Source organism: Podarcis liolepis (assembly GCF_965112155.1).
Source record: "Podarcis liolepis genome assembly, chromosome: 2".
Lineage (NCBI taxonomy): Eukaryota > Metazoa > Chordata > Lepidosauria > Squamata > Lacertidae > Podarcis > Podarcis liolepis.
In genome coordinates this window covers 84,510,741-84,525,100 of record NC_139555.1, presented here as the reverse complement: position 1 = coordinate 84,525,100, position 14,360 = coordinate 84,510,741, and the positions used below count along the sequence as shown (strand labels likewise).

Sequence of the window (14,360 nt, the reverse complement as noted above, 5' to 3'; positions counted from 1 at the left end):
TAAGAAGCAGCCTTTTACTGAGTCAGACCATTGGTCCATCTAGTCCATTGATGCATCTCACAGTGCACACAATGAGTGTGTCAGTATCATGTTAATAATGACAACTAGGAAACACAGGAAGCTGACCTATAACAGGATATGGGTCCATCTAGCTCAGTGTTGTCTATTGACTGGCAGCAGCTCTCTGGGGTTTCAGACAGGAGATATTCCCAGCCCAGCCTGGAGTTGCTAAGAGTTGAACCTGGGACTTTCTGCTTGAAAGGCAGATGCGCTACAAATGATCTCTATGGGCCTCTGAATTACAGTCCTTCTCCTACTGCCCTAAGGAAGCAACAGGCTTGGGCATCAAAGGTCCCTGCCCCACAGGACTGAAAGAAAACAACCTGCCTGCTAGCCTGGGTTTAGGAGGGCGTTTTTTTTCTGGGCACACATATGTGTTTTTCAGTCTGCTTCAATGTTTGAGCAGCAGGAGCTCATTTGGACAAGCTCAGAATTTGGAGCACAGGGAGGGGTGATGGCAGATACTTCTTGATGTCTTCTTGACAGCCTCTCTGTGTTACTGCAGGACTCAGTAGCGGCATCTTAACAGTCAGGGCCAGCCCACCCATGAGGCCAAGTGGGACAACTGCCTCAGGTGGCAAGATCCACTGGGGCGGCAGATCCTGATGTTGAGCTTTCTTACACATACACACACACACCTTGTTCCTGATGTAGCTCTTCCCTCATCCCATCTTCCCTGGCAGAAGGGGGGACACCATTTTGGAGTTTACCTCAGGTGCTGGCCCTGTTAACAGTTTCAGGTCTTCATTTTGTCATTTTTCTGGATGTCTCCCTATTCCTCTCTAGTCAAAACCAGAATGCCCTCTGGCCCATTGCAATTTCTATGTATTGAGGAGCCCTCCAAGGGTGTGCCATCCTTTGGGGTGTGCTTCTGTGAGTGTCAAGGGGTGCTGTGTGGAGAAAACTGTGGGGTGAGGTGAAGGTAAACACCTGACACTTCCGTACACCACAAGCAGATTGGCAATAGCCAATGTGGTGCCCTGGAGATGTTTTCTAGGCTACAACTCCCATCATCCCTGACTAATCAGAATACAGTGGTACCTCGGGTTACAGACACTTCAGGTTACAGACTCTTCAGGTTACAGACTCCGCTAACCCAGAAATAGTACCTCAGGTTAAGAACTTTGCTTCAGGATGAGAACAGAAATCGTGTGCCTGCGGTGCGGCAGCAGCGGGAGGCCCCATTAGCTAAAGTGGTACCTCAGGTTAAGAACAGTTTCAGGTTAAGAACGGACCTCCAGAACGAATTAAGTTCTTAACCTGAGGTACTACTGTATAATAGCCTGCTGGATCAGATCAATGGTCCATCTAGTCCAGTTTCTTGTCCTCAAAGTGAAGAACCAGATGCCTGTGGGAAACCAAGGAGCAGAACATGAGCACAAGAGCCCTCTCCCTTCCCATGGTTTCCAGCAACTGGTATTGCTGCCTCCAACTGTGGAGGCAGACCAGAGCCATCATCTCTAGTACCATTGATAGCCCTCCTCTCCATGAATTTGTCTATCTTCTTTTGGCCATGCTGCTGGGGCTGCTGGGAGCTGGAGTCCAGCAACATCTGGAAGGCCCCACTTTGGCTTCCCTTGAAATAGACTTTTGCCTCCTCGGCAGCCGTGACTGTCTGCTCTCCGTGGATCGAGAAACTCTCACTTCTCCCGACAGGTGAGAAGCACTATCAAAGCTGAGCATCTTTTATTTCTCTTTCTCTCTCTTTACATAAGAGAAATGGGATACACAAGCTAGCATTTATGTAGCCTGAAATTTGAGAATTGCCAGCAATTTAAAAAAGCAATATTCCTAGCATAGTTGGAAAGCTGCGAATGTATTAAGTAACATTTTGTATTTCCTCCTGCCAGGGTTCTAGTACAATTATCAGATCTGTGTGGATTAACCCTTGGATTTTATAGGAATTTAGCAGCTATTTAATATGTGTGACACTATCCTTGCATGTAATGTGTCAGTTCCTCTTTTTTTATGCCTCTTGCCTTCACGTAGCCATTCTGAAATATAATGGTATAGAATGACTGTGGAGAAAGCAAAGTTCATTGGTTGTGCTGTGTGTTCAAACTTCCATAGTTAGCATAATACCCAGAATATGCAAGTCTCGGCTTCATTTGAAACATTATATAGTTGATAAGGAAGTCATGCTATAGTGTGTGTGTGTGTATTCAGTCACTTAAAAAAAACCCTCTACATAATTAGCCTGCCAGATAAGAACAACTGTGACTCTCTCCATCAATGTATGTGTTTGATTTTTTAAAAGTAAAGCTTTAGATTGTACAGATGCGTTTCAGAGATGAAGAGCCACGTGGCACTTTAAAAGGGGTTCTAGTGACAGATCATCTCCTTTAAGTACAAAGCCCCCACAAAACTGGTCCCCGTGCCGAATTGGTTCTCATAATAGATTCTCACAGAAAATGGAAAATGTACTAATTAAAAAGAATGCTGACAAGGGAGAATTCTGATGAGAAAGTTCTATCTGGAGCTTGTTAATTGCAGGGAAGGGACTCTCCCCGGTTTCATAGGAAGGATTGGGTGGGTGGGGGGAATGCCCTAAGAAGCGAGAACCTCAACAAGTCTGAGCCAAACCTCTCCACACAGTTCTAGCACGGATGAGAATGAAGCTGTTGAAGTAATTCGGGTTAAGGACATGAGCACTTCCCTAAACTGGTTTTAGGGACCTAGGAAGCTTCCTTCTACCTAGTGTTGTTGTCAATGGTGGTTAGTGCCCATTGGGGCTGGTGGGGAGAAGGCAGGGAGGCCAACAGTAGGTGGCGCCAGAGCCAATGACAGGTCTGAGTCAGCATAAGGTAGCTTCTATAATCCTCTTGCTGTGGTTACATGAGGTCCTTCCTGATTCCATTGTCCCAGCATAGCCCCCTTTCAGAGCTATCTTTCCTTATTCCCCCATGAACTGATGCTATTCTGTGACTGTGCTGGACTGATTTATAGCCACTTCCTGATGTCTTCTGTAAGTTCCATTCCAATGTCCTAAACGTATCCATCTTACTGTATCAGTCTCCATCAAAAGCTTGTGGTGCTCATTGCCTAATATACCTGCAAAGTATTCCCTAATGGCCTTAAGAATTCTAGTTGCAGAGATCGTACAGTCTTCTTCTTCTTCTTCTTCTTCTTCTTCTTCTTCTTCTTCTTCTTCTTCTTCCTTTTCTTCTTTATTACAACGTATGAAATATAGGTTACTATAATCTAGGGGATAAGAAGGGTCTCCTTTGCATAATATTATTATGTTCCATTGGCAAGTGTGAGGTGGAGAATCCACTTTGTTACTAAGTAGATATAAATTGCACACATCTTTTAGCACACTGTTTTGACCAAAGCTTTGCAGGGCAGGATTTTTCCTGTGAATATCTTGCTTCTAATATCATTCTGAAGATATGGTGTGCAGCAGACAAAGAGAACAGAACGGACTTTCCCCTTTAAATGTGGAGGACCCAACTAACTCTTGGTCACCAGTTTTCTTTTCTGCCTTGCATTCCCTTGCTCTCCCTCCCTCTCTTTGTGCCTGTAGCTGGCAGCCTGCTACTTCTTTGGGTACCCAGTCATGTTTTCCTGCATTCTCCCCCCAATGGAAAAAGCCAGAATCCCTTAGGATGTCTCAGTATGCTTTGCTTCCCGGTATTTTCGTCTGGGAACCACAAAAAATGCTCAAAATCTAAATAGCAGGAAACAAAATGCAGACCTAGAGCACACTTCAATACAGTTGCTGAACTAAAGCATAGTGCAAGAGGGATTTATTTGTAAATAGAATATGAAGGGTGTTTATTCCTTATTGATGAAGTGATTTATTGCACGAGGTCATAAAAGTCATTAATAAAAGCATATTGGAAGGAAAGTTGCACCAGAGAAAAACTGTTGGTTTTTTGTTGTTTAGTCGTTTAGTCGTGTCCGACTCTTCGTGACCCCATGGACCAGAGCACGCCAGGCACCCCTGTCTTCCACTGCCTCCCGCAGCTTGGTCAGACTCATGTTTGTCGCTTCAAGAACACTGTCCAACCATCTCGTCCTCTGTCATCCCCTTCTCCTTGTGCCCTCCATCTTTCCCAACATCAGGGTCTTTTCCAGGGAGTCTTCTCTTCTCATGAGGTGGCCAAAGTATTGGAGCCTCAGCTTCACGAACTGTCCTTCCAGTGAGCACCCAGGGCTAATTTCCTTAAGAATGGATGCATTTGATCTTCTTGCAGTCCATGGGACTCTCAAGAGTCTCCTCCAGCACCATAATTCAAAAGCATAAATTCTTCGGCGATCAGCCTTCTTCGGCGATCAACTCTCACTTCCATACATTACTACTGGGAAAACCATGGCTTTAACTATACGGACCTTTGTTGGCAAGGTGATGTCTCTGCTTTTTAATATGCTGTCTAGGTTTGCCATCGCCTTTCTCCCAAGGAGCAGGCGTCTTTTAATTTCATGACTGCTATCACCATCTGCAGTGATCATGGAGCCCAAGAAAGTAAAATCTCTCACTGCCTCCATTTCTTCCCCTTCTATTTGCCAGGAGGTGATGGGACCAGTGGCCATGATCTTCATTTTTTTGATGTTGAGCTTCAGACCGTATTTTGCGCTCTCCTCTTTCACCCTCATTAAAAGGTTCTTTAATTCCTCCTCACTTTCTGCCATCAAGGTTGTGTCATCTGCATATCTGAGGTTGTTGATATTTCTTCTGGCGATCTTAATCCAGTCCAGCCTTTCGCATGATGAATTCTGCATATAAGTTAAATAAGAAGGGAGACAATATACAGCCTTGCCGTACTCCTTTCCCAATTTTGAACCAATCAGTTGTTCCATATCCAGTTCTAACTGTAGCTTCTTGTCCCACATAGAGATTTCTCAGGAGACAGATGAGATGATCAGGCACCTCCATTTCTTTAAGAACTTGCCATAGTTTGCTGTGGTCGACACAGTCAAAGGCTTTTGCATAGTCAATGAAGCAGAAGTAGATGTCTTTCTGGAACTCTCTAGCTTTCTCCATAATCCAGCGCATGTTTGCAATTTGGTCTATGGTTCCTCTGCCCCTTCGAAATCCAGCTTGCACTGCTGGGAGTTCTTGTTCCATATACTGCTTAAGCCTGCCTTGTATAATTTTAAGCATAACCTTGCTAGCATGTGAAATGAATGCAATTGTGCGGTAGTTGGAGCATTCTTTGGCACTTCCCTTCTTTGGGAATGGGATGTAGACTGATCTTCTCCAATCCTCTGGCCACTGCTGAGTTTTCCAAATTTGCTGGCCTATTGAGTGTAGCACCTTAACAGCATCATCGTTTAAAATTTTAAATAGCTCAGCTGGAATATCATCACTTCCACTGGCCTTGTTATTAGCAGTACTTTCTAAGGCCCATTTGACTTCACTCTCCAGTATGTCTGGCTCAAGGTCAGCAACCACACTATCTGGGGCGTATGAGACATCCATATCTTTCTGGTATAATTCCTCTGTGTATTCTTGCCACCTCTTCTTGATGTCTTCTGCTTCTGTTAGGTCCTTTCCACTTTTGTCTTTTATTATGGTAATCTTTGTACGAAATGTTCCTTTCATATCTCCAATTTTCTTGAACAAATCTCTGGTTTTCCCCATTCTATTGTTTTTCTCTATTTCTTTGCATTGCTCGTTTAAAAAGGCCTTCTTGTCTCTCCTTGCTATTCTTTGGAAATCTGCATTCAATTTCCTGTATCTTTCACTATCTCCCTCGCACTTTGCTTGCCTTCTCTCTCCCGCTATTTGTAAGGCCTCGTTTGACAGCCACTTTGCTTTCTTGCATTTCCTTTTCATTGGGATGGTTTTGGTTGCTGCCTCCTGTATAATGTTACGAGCCTCCATCCATAGTTCTTCAGGCACTCTGTCCACCAACTCTAAATCCTTAAACCTGTTCCTCACTTCCACTGTGTATTCATAAGGGATTTGACATAGATCCACTACCCAAGCTTGAATTTTGCTATAAGAAGCTGATGATCTGAGCCACAGTCAGCTCCAGGTCTTGTTTTTGCTGACTGTATAGAGCTTCTCCATCTTTGGCTGCAGAGAATATAATCAATCTGATTTCGATGCTGCCCATCTGGTGATGTCCATGTGTAAAGTCGTCTCTTGTGTTGTTGGAAGAGAGTGTTTGTGATGACCAGCTTGTTCTCTTGGCAGAACTCTATTAGCTTTTGCCCTGCTTCATTTTGAACTCCAAGGCCAAACTTGCCAGTTGTTCCTTTTATCTCTTGACTTTTCCTTTTATCACTTTAGCATTCCAATCCCCTATAATGAGAAGAACATCCTTCTTTGGTGTCATTTCTATAAGGTGTTGTAAGTCTTCATAGAACTGGTCAGTTTCAGTTTCTTCAGCACCAGTGGTTGGTGCATAAACTTGGATTACTGTGATGTTAAAAGGTTTGCCTTGGATTCGTATCGAGATCATTCTATCATTTTTGAGATTGCATCCCAGTACAGCTTTCGCCACTCTTTTGTTGACTATGAAGGCCACGCCATTTCTTTTACGGGATTCTTGCCCACAGTAGTAGATATGATAGTCATCCGAACTGAATTCGCCCATTCCCATCCATTTTAGTTCACTAATGCCCAAGATGTCAATATTTATTCTTGCCATCTCATTTTTGACCACATCCAACTTACCAAGGTTCATAGTTCTTACATTCCAGGTTCCTATGCAGTATTTTTCTTTACAGCACTGGACTTTCCTTTCACTTCCAGGCATATCCGCAACTGAGCGTCCTTTCGGCTTTGGCCCAGCCGCTTCATCAGCTCTGAATCTACTTGTACTTGTCCTCCACTCTTCCTCAGTAGCATGTTGGACGCCTTCCGACCTGAGGGGCTCATCTTCCAGCGTCATAACTTTTATATGCCTGTTGCCTTTGTCCATGGAGTTTTCTTGGCGGGGATACTGGAGTGGCTTGCCGGTTCCTGCTCCAGGTGGATCACGTTTGGTCAAAACTCTCCACTATGACCTGTCCATCTTGGGTGGCCCTGCACGGCATAGCTCATAGCTTCTCTGAGTTATTCAAGCCCCTTCGCCATGGCAAGGCAGTGATCCATGAAGGGGGTTGGTTTTTTTATGTCCTGTTAATTCCAAGTCATGTTATTTGGGATGATCTGACATGCCAAGCTCCCCTCAGTTATAGGTAAAAGCATTTACTGAGTCAGACTATTTGTCTATATAGTCCAGTATTGCTTACTCTGACTGGCAATAGCTCTTCTAGGACTCAAACAGAGGTCCTTTCACAGCCTTAACAGAGCTTCTTTTAAGTTGAAGTGCAGGGAATTGAACCTAAGACCCTTTACACTGGGATCAATTAGTAGCGGACAAGATGAATGGAAGGAAATGGCAGGTTTTAAGGGTCTGTGTGTCTGAAAATGCAGCATGGGAGTTGGCACACCATGCATCTGACTGCTCAGGAGTTGGAAGCCAGCAGCATCCTTAGAGTCCATTCCAAATTCTTGGTTGCTGAATATGACCAGATGGAAATGGGTGTTGGCTGTGCAAGAGCAACAGGTTGAGGATATTTTAAGAGTCTCATCTTCAGACAGCAGAGGGAAATAAAGGGGGAATAAATGTGAGACACTTCCAGGCATCTCCTGCCCTCTTACTTCCAAGCATGCCCACCTGGAAATAAATGCCATTCCATGAGTTGCTTTGGAAAGGAGTCTGCCACGCCTGGGGGAAGGCTGAGCTGCTGCCCATGAGTTTTGGAGGTTTCTGGGAGATCTGACAAATAGAAACAGGAACCAGATGGGATTCGCGGCTGTGAGAAAGGAAGAAAGATCCATAACCCATGTTGAAAAGTGAAGACACTTTAGTTTTCTTTTGGAAACATTCTTCCATTGGTAGTCGTTTTCAGATTCCCCCGCTCCCCCTTTGCTTGGCTGAGCAGCACAGGAGATTTCCTGTTTATTATTATACAGTGGTGCTTTAGTGGAGAGGCCACTGGGTTCTTCAATGGCCCGTGTATTTTATTTTTAGGAAATATTTTCTTGCAGAACAAGAGTCACTGTATGCCTTTGTTTGCTTTATAGTATTCTTCATGTCGTCGGCCTGTCAATCCGTGTCCTAATTTCTTTCCCCTTAGGCATTTTGCATGGAATGCAAATGAAGCACTGACTTGCTGTTTGTTCCAGGGGCTTGGACAGAGATAACAATAAGGATAGCAATGGACAGAGATAACAATAAGGATTGGTTGTAGCTCACTTCCTACAACCAATTCACCTATGTTGAACATGGGGGGGGGGGGAATTGTGCCCACCACTTCACCTCCAACCTCTGCGTCTTTATCTGAACCTCTGAACAGAATCAACCTGTGTATAAGCTATGTGTATTGGCTCTTTCTGGCTACAGACTGTGCATTGGTTCTCTTCAGAGCTCCAGTTATGGGTAAGATCCTATTCAGAGGTTCAGCTAAAGCAGGAGTGGGGAACTTTCAGGTGCTGCTAAACTATAACCCCCATCACCCCTGACCATTGGCCATAGTGCCTGGGGCTGATGGGAGTTGGAATGGAACAAAATCTGGAGGCCCCCACTCCTGGATCGGAGCAAGCCAGAGGCCATGGTCAGCCTTCATGCTTGCATTCAATGATGATGATTCACCTCAATTCGACTTTACTCTTCTGAAACACCTAAACCCAGTGCCCTAAATATGGATGACAGCCTATCTTGCCAAATATGAGAGGGGAGGGGAAGAAACATTATTCTGAAGGTTGTTACCCCTTTTTCTAATACTGTAGAGAGATGGGGGAATTGTTTTGTTCACCAGAGAAAGGTAAACATGACCAGGTTCAATTGAGCTTAATAATGTACTTCAGGGTAGTCAATGTTTCCAATAGTAAGGGATGGTGGCAGTTGTAGTCCAAATTATCTGGAGGATTTCCTGGAGGAGCTGTAGTCCGAAACATCTGATTTTCTAGATCCATTTCAATCTGGATTTAGGCCTACTTTGGATACAGAAACTGCCTTGGTTGCCCTTTACGGTGACCTTTGTCAGGAGAAAGACACGGGAGAGTGTGAGGGCACTGTGTGTTGTGTTGTTTCTGCTCCTACTTGGGTGGTTGGCTCCAGAAGGTGGTGCTTGAAGATATTGCTCTGCCCTGTGGGTTCTCTGGTTTGGGATACTGCAGTGGTTGGTCTTGTCCTTCATTCTGTTAACAGCTACATGAAACCACTGCGTGGGGTCATACAGTTTTGGAGCACACTTTCATCAGTATGCTGAACACACATAGCTCTTTTTCTCCTTTTCATCTTCTGCAGGTGAGGCAGTGGATGTGCTGAACTGGTGCCTGGTTGTGATAATGGACTGGATGAAGGCCAATAGGATGAAGCTTAATCCAGATGGGACCGAGATGCTGCTGAAGTTCTTTTTTTTGCTGCTGAAGCTTTTTGTTGGCTTCTGCTGGGCCTGTTGACGGTTATTGAAATGGTTTTATTGAAATGTATTGTTTTGGTTATATGTCTAGGGATGGTGGGAGTTGTAGTTCAGCAACATATAGAGGGCCAGTGGTTTCACACATCTGTTTTATGTTATGCCTTTTTTGGTGCTTAATCTCTTTGTAAGTACAGTAACTGAGAGATATTTTTTTGCAGTGAGCAATGGATAAGTCCAGCAATATAAAATATCAATTAAATGTTAAATGACCTTAGTCAATCTCCCATTTTACATCCTTGTGAAGACACTATAGTTGCATACACACCACACATTTAAAGCACATGGCTCCCCCCACCAAGACTCCTGGGAACTGTAGTTTACCCTTCACAAGACTACAATAACGCAGTGCCCTTTTCCATGGACCATGGTCTCCACTTCCTTGAGGACTGAATTCTAGGGGGTGACCCAGAGGTCCTGAGCAATGAGATTTTTCTTCTGTGTTCCAGATCTCCTGATCCTTCCCCATTAAACACAACAACTAATGACCCCCCCGCCCTTTTTGTTTCATTCAGTCTTACAACCATCCTATTCCATTGAATGAAAGGTGGAATATGAATGTTTAAATACAGAAAATAAATATTAGCTAGGCTTTCATTATTATTTTTATTTTGCAAAAGGAGGAGAACTGCGGTTCAGAGATCATAGCCAATTAGCAGCTGGGCAGGGTGGAATCATGCAATTCTCCCACTACAAGACTATTTCAGATACCCTTCCTGTTGGGAAGCTGTACTCTGGAATACTGCTTGACAAATATTTCTTGGGAAGTTCTAGCAATGTATTGGCTCCCCGGAACAATGAAATACATGCTTCAGTTTAAGCTAAAGAGAAACCCCCTGGTTGTATCAACTAGGTTACTTAGTTAAAAGCATGTGCTTAAATACTTCTCTAGGCCTGGGGTGGGGTGAGAACTGTTTCGTGCTGAGCCCCATTGAGGTGGCCACACCCGTGACCCATCCTCGCTTAGCACCGCTTTGTGGAAAAGTCCCTTGCCTTTGCACACTGCAGAAAGATGTTACGAAATCCTGGCCCTGACAGAGAGCAGATGCATTATTGGGAAGCCCTCAGGTCACAAGAGGGCTAATAGTCACATTCCTGGCTGCAATGGCAAAAGATTTACACCCCATGCTCGCTTGCCTCACCCTGCACCAGGCTGAGGGCTCCCGGCCTAACCAGCCCCCTTGGCTTTAATTGTTGTGTTAATGGCCCTTTTATTTGAAGCAGATCCCCTGGCTTACAGAGGAGAATGTCATTATGTTGTATTTTAGATGTATTTACATTCAACTTGCCACAGGGATAACATTCTAATTATTTTCTATAGCTGACAGCACTAGCGTCTGCTGGTATTATAGACCCCCTTAGACCTGATTACATGGTCTGTTTTTCTTCAAATCACCCACAAATGACACTGTGGAGCAGGTTTATTATCGACTGGCGTACCTTTGCTTAACACGGCCCGCTCCTGAAACAAATGCACAGAGAAGGCAATGCATGTTTGGAGCTTGCGGTCTTTGTCTTCAGGAAGGCAGAGGGGCTTAGAAAGGTTAAGCCCACAGTTAACCTCCTCTTCTTCTTAAACCTTTAGCACATACCCCTAAAGAGATGGAGGCACTATTGCACGGAATAAGACCGGTCTTGCGTAGCACACTTCCTATATCAACAGCATCCCACGGCAATTGACAAGGAGGGCCGTGAAGCCCAGAGGTAGCTAGTTAAGTCATAAATAACAATAGCAAGTTGTAAAGTCGAAGGGAAAGGACCCAAAAGGGTGGTGTCAGGTTGGTTTAGATCACAGATTAGGAGGAGGAACCTTCAATAGGGCAAGGTGACAACTGATAGGACAGAGGAACAGTCACATTTTAGAAGAATGGCTTCGGTTTTTTCTTTTTTGCCCCTGCGAGAGGGTTAACAGTTGCACTGTGTAATTGGTAATGGCTGGAGATAAGGGGCTCAAGGAGCCTTCAGACAAAGGCATTAAGAGATGTCAAGGTGACAGAAGATGGAGGTGTGTTTGAAGACTTCTTCAGTCAAGGGTAATGGGGAGGGTGTGGCGCCTTTAATAAATAAGGAACACAAGGGAAAGAAGAATCTGGGTTGAAATGTCTATGGTAAATTGATTGCCCCTTCCGTCTATGATTCTATGATCATCTATGGTCTATGACTGTGGCTGGCCTGCTTGGGTAGTTTAAAGGCTAGCAGCATGATCCTGTACATGCTTATTCCGAAGTTAAGTCTCATTGTTTCCAGGTTGGCTTACTCCCAGGTAAGCATGGCATTGCAAACTCAGATTCGGTATAAGCAGGAAATACAATTGCATCCTCTTGTCTGGGCTCATGTGTTTCCGGAGCCAGCATGAGATTTCTCAATTAGAAATAATTATTTCATTTTTTAAAAAAAATCTTTTTAAAAAACAACAATGGTGATGTGTCATTCCGGAATTTCCTGACTCTAATGAGCCCAGTAAATGAACCTCTCTCCCCCCCCCCCCAGTGCTTAATATGCAATTGTACAGTTGCATGTGGAGGCTGACTGGGGATGAAACACATCAGGTCATGATGCAAAATTCATGTGAAATGTTCAAGAAAGATCTATGGCCAGAAGATTAGAGCCTGATCCTCAGATATAAGCTCTATGGAGGTCAAAGGGAGTTACATACAGCAAGCGAGTGAAGGATTTCAGGTTTCAGCGCCTTCCTGTACCTGCTAATAAAACTTTCCAACGCTTTCATTTCCCCCCTATATGTTTACCTGAGGAAAAATGTTGGCATAATCTCTGAACTGAATATTAATGTTAGTATGAGCATAAGAGTAGGCTTTAATACAAAAGATATTGTATGTGATAAGTTAATGAAGCTGGAAATTGGGGCAGGGAACCAGATGCTGTTGGACTACAACTCCCATCATCCCTGGCCATTGACCATGCTGGCTGGGGCTAATGGGACAATATCTGGAGGGGCACATGCTCCACAACCCTGCTGTTGATTGGCAGGAGTCTCCAAAGGGTAGCATTACCTTGCTTTGCTTAATAGCTGTCTAATGGTCCATATGTGAGAGAGTGGCAGGAGAGGCACTGTTGTTCTTTCAGTGGATGTAGGTCTGGGAAGCCAGTATATGGTTCCTCACAGTTCTTCCTTTTTTCTTCTTTCCAGGTGCTGGTTAAACAGCTCAAACCAGGAATCTATACAGCAATTGTCAGCCTCATATATGAGTACAGTTGACTGTCTGTCTACCCACTCGGTCTTAATTATTCTTAATTTTATGTGTGTGTGTGTGAATGGTTTGCAACTTTGAAACTCGCCAACAAAACATCTATAGGGCTATCTAAGAATGACAGATTACGAAAGCTAATCCTTTCCTAATTTGCTCAAGATTAATGTTTAGAATTTCCATTGATTTTGACTAACCCCTCCTCCTCTCTTCTTGCATTTGTGCTGAAACGTGGTTTGGACATGGAGTGCAGAAATCAAGAGGGGAAAGTCTTACATATCTGCAGGGCATTTGTTGATTTCATGTACAGTTGGTTAAATTGTGGTCTCTTCACCTCACTAATCCTATGTAAGGCCCTGTTGTGCATTCTTTCAACAAAGAATTGTTGAACCCCGGTCACTTGAAACCCCAGATTGCCTTTGATCATAAAATAAGTTGACAAGCGGTCATGGGGTGGTGGGGGTTTTGTGTGTGTTTGTGGGGATTTGAATTCTTCTGTATATGAAATGTTTTGTCTGTGAAAATGTTTTATATGTTTTTATTCTCAATGTTATTGTTGTTAAATCACTCTGAGAAGTTTAATAGGAAGTCATGCAGAAATGGAAATAAATGAATGAGTTTCTTTTAAAAAAATACATGGAGCATTCCCTATTCCTCACCTCCTGCCACAGAACCACTGGCACTGCACCATCCAAGCCTCTCTGCAGGGCCGTGCATTGTTCTCCTCAACAATGTGGGATGGCTTGTAGGGATGTCCTAAGCACAACCAGCCCAAGGATGACAAACAACCAGTAGCTTAATTCTTTATTGACAAAGCACAAACTTACAATAGCCTCTGAGGTGCACACACACACTTCTGGTGACTAAGCAGCAGGCACCCCTCCTTGGGCTTTGTCAGGAGTCCAGGTTCCCATCTTGATAACACACTAATAAAGGTAAAGGACCCCTGACCATTAGGTCCAGTCGCGGATGACTCTGGGGTTGCGGCGCTCATCTCGCTTTATTGGCCGAGGGAGCTGGCATACAGCTTCTGGGTCATGTGGCCAGCATGACTAAGCCGCTTCTGGCGAACCAGAACAGCGCACGGAAACACCGTTTACCTTCCTGCCGGAGCGGTACCTATTTATCTACTTGCACTTTGATGTGCTTTTGAACTGCTAGGTTGGCAGGAGCAGGGACTGAGCAACAGGAGCTCACCCTGTCGCAGGAATTTGAACCCTCTGACCTTCTGGTCAGCAAGTCCTAGGCTCTGTGGTTTAACCCACAGCGCCACCCGCGTCCTTGATAACACAGTAAGCATAGTTAATTAAAAAGGTGGATTTATTGCAAAACAAACAGATAGCTCCGGACGGCTCTAACAAAGCCTCCAGCACCATTACTCAAGATGATCCTTCTGAAGCCTCCTTCCAGTATCTACAGAAGATATTGAACTTTTGCTTCTTATGCCTTTTGTTTTGCTTCCTATCTTGCAGTCCTCCCATTCGCCGACTCCTCGGACTTAGTGGGTCAGCTCCTGCCTCTTCTCCATTCTCCAAGAGGCTGTCTCTTAACTCTTTCCCGCCTATTTGTGCTTCTCGTGAGTTTTAACTGCATTCTAGCCTGCTCTCCACTACTGTCTTATCAGCTTGCATGTCAGGTCAGGAGGTGCCGGATTATGCAGCTGCCGGCTCTCCC

At 44.4% G+C, this 14,360-nt stretch overlaps 1 long non-coding RNA gene across 1 annotated transcript in view; it reads left to right on the top strand.

Moving 5' to 3' along the window:
* LOC310700245 overlaps positions 1 to 13,236 on the top strand; it is a 55,894-nt gene extending 42,658 nt beyond the window's left edge. Inside the window, exons 3-4 of the long non-coding RNA XR_014522527.1 lie at positions 9,309 to 11,184; positions 12,629 to 13,236. This is a non-coding gene — a long non-coding RNA (uncharacterized lncRNA). The remainder of the gene's footprint in view (positions 1 to 9,308; positions 11,185 to 12,628) is intronic.
* Positions 13,237 to 14,360: the final 1,124 nt, after the last annotated feature.